Here is a 7,231-nt window from a genome sequence, read left to right on the forward strand (position 1 = left end):
GTATCTCCAACTAGTTATAATACGCTAATATGATTAAGTCTCCTTCTAGTTTCAAGCTCACCAATGTCAATCATATGTGTAATCTATATATATATATATAAAACCGAAGCCTCTGAAGTCCTCACAATTTTCCACATCAGCACAATATTTATTTAAATAAAATAAAATAATCATTTTATTAATTATTTTTGTTTAGTCCAAACTTAACAAGGAGTGAAATTCTAAACCTAAACCTAGAACACGCCACTACTGAAAAATAAAACCCTAAACCTAGAACAATATAACTAGCTTATTCCATTCACTCCCTTCTCATCAAAGCCTCTCTTCCCTGCAGTATCAAGATCTCTCTTAATCTCTTCCGACCAGTTTCGTTAAAGCTTTTGGTATTTGATGTTTGGTGTACCAACCTCAAGTTAAGGTATCTTTTTAATTGAAAGAGCTAGAAAATTTATTAATGAAGATTGTGGTCAGTATCTCTATACGATTCTTTTATCACGTTTTTTCAATATTGTGCAATAAGAGTCTTGAACCATCATGTCGTTGTTAATTTAGTGCATTTTTTTGGCATTATATTATCTCAGACTCGTCCATTTAGGGAGAGGACGGTTAGAAAATTTACCTTTCAGCTGTGATTATCTTAATTATGTTTGTTGATATTGCCCTCTTTAAGTGATTGCTCCATCAAAAAACAGCTTAAGATGGAAATAGAAACAATCTTCTACTCAACTAATTCCTTCTTTAACTTTGTCTCTGATACACCAACAATTCAGTTTTTTATTTTTTTGGTTTTCAAAAAGGTTAGTTTTCGTAGCACAATTTTGTACCTTTATATTCTAAACACAGAGAGTATTTTTCATATTGTGTTTTTGAAACTTCAAATTATTGTTAAAATAATGGGTGTATATTGCAGGAAAAGTAGAGTTACATTGGAAGATGATGCATAAATTGATAGGAATTCTCCTTATGTTGCCCATATAATCAAATACGATATTTTGTATACCCTCTGAGCAATTGCATGCATTGATGTATGATTGAGATTTTTTTTTTTTTTTTTTTTTGGTTCGAAGTAATGCTTGAAATTAAATGCGATTGATATGGCTCCACTATTTGCTATGGCTATCTTCACGAACACTGCCATGGATTATTCTTTTGAGGGTAACCAATCTTTCACTTATATTTCTCTGTTGTGTAGTCATATATTTCTCTAGACTCTAAATCTTTTAATTTTAATTGCTATAGTCATGGATTATTCTCTTAAGTGTACCTTATCTCTCTCTCTTATATTTATTTGGTGTATATATATATATATTGATAATTTTTAGGCTTTGAATCTTTTGATTTGCTAATTTTTATGGCCTTTTGAAAGTTTAACTTCTAAATTATTGGGTTCATTTTTGTAACATCTTGAACTGGTCTCTTATCTCTTATATTTCTCTATTGTGTAGTCATTTTTTTTTTCAATAATTTCTGGCTCTGAATCATCTTCTTATTATTATTATTATTATTATTATTATATATATATATATTTTTTTTTTTACTTTTGGAAGTTTTGACATCGGGTTCTTTGATTTTCCACTTTTTTTTTTTTAAATTCTTTTGAGGTAACACGTATTTCTCTATATTTCAATGTAGAGTAGAGTAGTCACAATCATATATATATTTTTTATTTTGTTTCAATAATTTATAAGCTTTGTATATTTAATTCTTTAATATTTTTAGGTTTTTGGAAGTTTTAACATTTGAATTTTGGGGTTCATTTTTTGCAATAACTGAACCTGTCAACTATAGCAATGTATTAGTCTTCCAAGGATAATTCCATCTTTCTTTTATATTTTTTTGTAGTGTAGTCATATATTTTTCATTTTGTTTTGATAATTTCAGCTCTGAATTTTGTAATGATATATTATACCTTTATGTAAAGTTTTTGTGTGCATTGTATGAGATTAAGAAATATGAATTAAACTTAGTATAACCTAATAGATTTTACTTTTTCTCATGTCATGTGTTGGTAATTGAGCTGAATTTGACATGATCCATAGGCCAAATCATAGGAGCTTATTTATTAAAACTTATTAATTAATATATCATTTGTTTCATAATACATTATACATTTATGCAAAGTTTTCCCGTGCATCGCACGGGTTAGCGACTAGTTTCAATAATATGAGTAGCTTTTTTAATACATAAAATTAATATTTATCCTAATCCTAAACCAACATTGTTGTATTTATTTTATATATTTGAAAAAGTACTAATAGGATTATGATAAATACATTTAATTTTTTATATTAATTATTTTAAGTGGTGAATTCATTGTTCTCAAAAAAAAAAAAAAGTGGTGAATTCATTATCTATATGATTCACCTCTTTGAACTGGATTTTTATGTAGTTCAAAAATACTCTCATTGATAAAGGGTAGCTTCTCTTAAAAATAGGGTCATAAATATCAAACAAATAATCAATCTATCTATACTTTTTTTTTTCCTCAAAAAAATAATAATAATAATCTATACTTTCTACAACACCTACAGCTACTATCTTTACCACCGCACACCCTTGGTACAATGGTCACTCCACATATATAAGTGCTTGTGGGGAATGGGGTCGAGGATTGTGATTCAAGTCTCCAGGAGGGAGACTCATACACATATACACTTAGATTAGGTTAGAGTAGAATTTCTATCTTATATCAAAAAAAAAAAAACCTACTATCTTTTTAAATTCAAAAAGGGAACTCCTAAAATTTAGGCTTTTTTTTTTTAGGTTCATCTTTTTATTCTCTAAAATTTAGCCATTTTTTATTTCCTTTTTCATCCAAATAAAACACCACCATTTTTTTTTTTTTTTTAACTAAGAGAACTCCTAAAATTTAGCCTTCTTTCCCCTCACATTCATCCTATTTTTCCTACTCAATCTTTTCTCTATATCACTAAATCACTTTCAAACATACATTCAAAAAAGAAATTACAATTATTGCTTAAAAATTTTTAGAAAAAAAAAATAGAAAAGTCTCTAAGCACGTGCAATGCATGTGCATAGAGGCTAGTTTAAGTATAATGAAATTTTGATGTCATTTTTCTAAGAGTTTTATTAGAAACAATGATTTGAAATATTATATTCTTGTTCAAAATTAATTAATTTTACAACAATTGAAATAAAGTCTAACAAAAAAAATATATTAATACACAATAAAAATGTAAAAAATAATTGAATGTTATTTGTATTTTTATTTTAACAAAACAATATTGTCATTCTTGAGTAGGCATGAAACATGTCTATCTATATCAATCACTATATCATGTAATTTTGAAATTTATAAATACATATAATATGATTAAATAACTACACATCTGATATTGTCTTTCTATTTTATATATAAAATAGAACACTAAATATATTACAATTTTCAACAAAAAAAAAATATTGAAATATTGGAGAAAACTAATAACAAGTTATTGCAATGTATAGCATATCATGCGTCAACTCAGATAGTAGTGTATAGAATGAGACACACAAGCTCCTAATACTCTATTTATTTGGTTGTAGTAGCGGGTGGTATGCAAAGACTCACATAGTAGTGAGTAGGATGAGACACACGAACTCCTAAGAAAGGTTAAGAGCTTTCTTTATTTGGTTTTTGATAATAGTAGCGGGTGGTATGCAAAGACTCACATAGTATTGTATAGGACGAGACACACGAACTCCTGAGAAAGGTTAAGAGCTTTCTCTTTTTGGTTGTAGTAGTGGGTGGTTCTACTCTTCCTGAGCTATCTTGTCGTATCTATAATGGCTTCGAGCATCTGGCTTCACTAATTACTGCCTGCTCTCTCCTTCTTCGGCACTTCCCAGTCCACAACAAACCTGATCTTCTCTTGATCCATCTAAATCACACCCTTGCTAATCCAATGGCCGAGAAAGAGCATTTTCATCTGAGCACTGTTTTGCGTACAGCTTCTTTTCCTGCTACACTAGGAACACTGTACTCAGGGTTCCAAACCTCTTCCTGACTGAAATACCACTATTAAGAGCTTCCTTTATTTGGTTGTAGTAGTGGGTGGTGTGCAAAAAATTTATCTTTTTTTTTTTGATACCACAAAAGGAAAATACAAAGTTATCAGTCTACAAAAGAAGTTGGATTAGCCCAACTGTTATGTATTTGGTATTCTAACTACCATAGCTGCAACATTATAAACAAAATCAAGTACAATCTTAGATATGTTTAAAAGCAAAAAATTGGTCTTTATGAGAGTAGGTGAGAGTCATGTTTTTGCAAAAAGTGTGAAAGAAGTTTTCTTTGGGTATGACCAAGTTTGAAAATACTTACTTAGGGAGGGCCATAAAATATTATGGTTTAGTTTTGAATGTGCCAGTATAGTAAAGCTATGATAAATTTCATAAATAAATCAAAATAGGTTTCAGTTATTACTAAATAAATCAAAATAGGTCTTTGGTAAAGTCTCTGATGGTTGTATAAGAAATCTGAGATTCAATCCCCGTCTACACCAAAAATATAAATAATTCTAATATAAAAAAAAAAAAAAAAACCTTTAAAATGAAATGACATATGTAAGGGCACAGTTAGCTCCTAAAGCCCAAATGGAGGGTCAATGACCCAAAGAGCCCAAAACAAAGAATTTATTAGAGAGTGGGCTTAAAGATAAACTTTCAATGAGTTAGGTGGATAGTAATCACAGTAGGTTAACTATTATTAGAAAGAATAGAACAACAATTTTATTCAAGAAAAGTCCTCCTCGGTGAAGTCCGAAGATGGTTTGTTCTTATATATCTCTCTTAAACTTATACAAAATTACAGTTCTTGAATCTACAGTGATTTTTCCTTAGATTTTTTATGATCCCCTTTGTAATGGGGCTTTTCTCCTTTATATTCCCCTTCCTTCCTTCATCTCAAACCTCCACATGTAGATCAGATTGTTGGCTGTGATACTTGCCCCTGGTAAAATTTAATTCACTATTGTGATGTCAATTTAAATGCCACATGTCAACAGATTTATTTAATTTAATGACACATAAATTTGGAATGTGTCACTAAATTTTGACTTGGCACTTTGTAATTGGCTTGACAAATTTTTGTCTCCTACTATAGGCTATTGTCAAATCACATAATTCTTAGTATTTTGTGTTTTTTTTTTGGGATAATTTTCTTCATTCCTATTATTTGTTTGGAGATCTTAAGTCTAAAATATTTTCACAATCAATCTTGGTAGGCATTTTGCATTCTTGCAATAAATTTGGAACAAATATTACATTCAAACGCTTTCTTGAAACCTATAAACTCAAAGGAAACCAGTTGAATTTGGTATATCTACACACCATCTTTCTTTTATAAAGTGAGTATAATACATACCTTTTGATTTCTTTTTATTTTTGTTCTGTTGGTTTAAAGAACAAATGGAGAATTAGGCGTAAAAGGCATTAATAGAGACGATACAATCTTGGCCATCTTGGAACACGTAAGGCCAATCGATGCCAACAATTCGGCTTCAAATTCTATCCATTCAGGTAAAAGAGCCAAAGAGTTTAGGGCAAGATGGAATTAATAAAAGGAAACAATCTTATGGGGAGGATCATAGACTTATTTATTGGAGATTGATCTGCTGATAAGCCCGAAAAGAAAATGAATCAGGGTGAGGTGATGGGGAGGATCATAGACTTATTTATTGGAGATTGATCTGCTGATAAGCCCGAAAAGAAAATGAATCAGGGTGAGGTGAGGAAGTCTACTAATGACATTAGGCATCACGAGAATTAATGAAAAGATGGAGAGGCCTTAGAGAGCATAAGGGTGATGGCAAAGATACAAAGGAGCATAAGGGTGATGGCAAAGATACAAAGGAGCATAAGGTTGACGTAGAAAAAGATCGGCTAAACGATAAGGACGAGGCAGTCAAGCTAGCTGATAATGATGGCCTGATAGGAATGAAGGAGACGATGTAATTGATTATTTAGGCCACTTCGAAGGGTGGTGATGGTAAACTATGAATTAGTCAAATTAATAAGGGAGCAGCTTGTGTCCAGTGTCAGTGATCATTGGACACGTTGCGATGCGGACACGTGTCCAAGATTGGACACGTGTCCATATCCTAACGGATCCAATGGCCATTGGCCACTGGACAGAAGCCAGATCCAATTAATAGTCTCTTTTCAAAAAAGTTCCTACATAATTGTTCGTCCATATTTGTTTAATTCTTGGATTGCATTTGATAACAAATGCCCATTTAGTTTCTTGAATTGCATTGGATAGGCATGTATCAACTCTATATTCGTATTTATGTTTGTCTAGACTCTGGCAATGATATACACTGTACACATAGAGTGCATTGTATAATTTGTATTTGATGCATGTCATCTTCTTACTTTTGTTTTAGGCCTCAGATTAGTTATAATTTTATTAATTCATGTTGGATTATTCTACGTATTTCTGTTATACCACTGAATACAGCCCAAGCATGTTGCTTTAAAGTTTAAAGTTAAATTAAATTTCATGTTAATCTTGTTTCTTAAGATCATTTCCACTTGTTTTACTACTTTTGGCACCAGGCATACATGCAACATGGACTGATTTTCATTGATTTGTATAGTTTGATAATCAAGCATCTTTCTATTAGTATGTCTTGCGTCATTAATTTTACAAAATATGAATTATAAATTTTGGCTTGATAGCAGTTGGTAGCAATTGGTTGTGATGGTATAAGGTTGGGGCTCTCTTTTTGAGTTTTTTCTAGTCGCAGTGGTAGTGGTATCAGGTATGCAAAGATTTGGTCTTGAGTGAGGTCGTGGTTACAAACTAACGTAGGAGGAGGGAGTTGCGTTTTTACAAAGAGTGGAAAAGAAGTTTTCTTTGGGTATGACTGAAGTTTGAAAAAGGCCTAAATGCCTTTGGTTTTAAGCCGGTTGTTCTTAACCTGAATACTAGTCACAAGGCCCCAAAAAATGAAATTGGAAGCCCGAAATCCATGGTTTTAGTTGGGGAGACTTGAAAAAAGAAAAAGAAAGGCACTTTATGTGCCAAAAAAAAAAAAGTACATAGTGTACTTGATTGTGCAAAGTGGAGACCCAGTTGAATTTTTATCTCAGTTTAAGTTCAAGTTCACACCAAAATCAGCCGTTTATTTCAAGGCAGAAGACAAGTTGAAGCCCGCGAGAATTTTAGACACGCGCATACCACAAGTGATACATGTGACGAGGCTAATATTGATGGCCATTTAGGCTT

Source organism: Quercus robur, chromosome 5 (assembly GCF_932294415.1).
Source record: "Quercus robur chromosome 5, dhQueRobu3.1, whole genome shotgun sequence".
Taxonomy (NCBI): Eukaryota; Viridiplantae; Streptophyta; class Magnoliopsida; order Fagales; family Fagaceae; genus Quercus; species Quercus robur.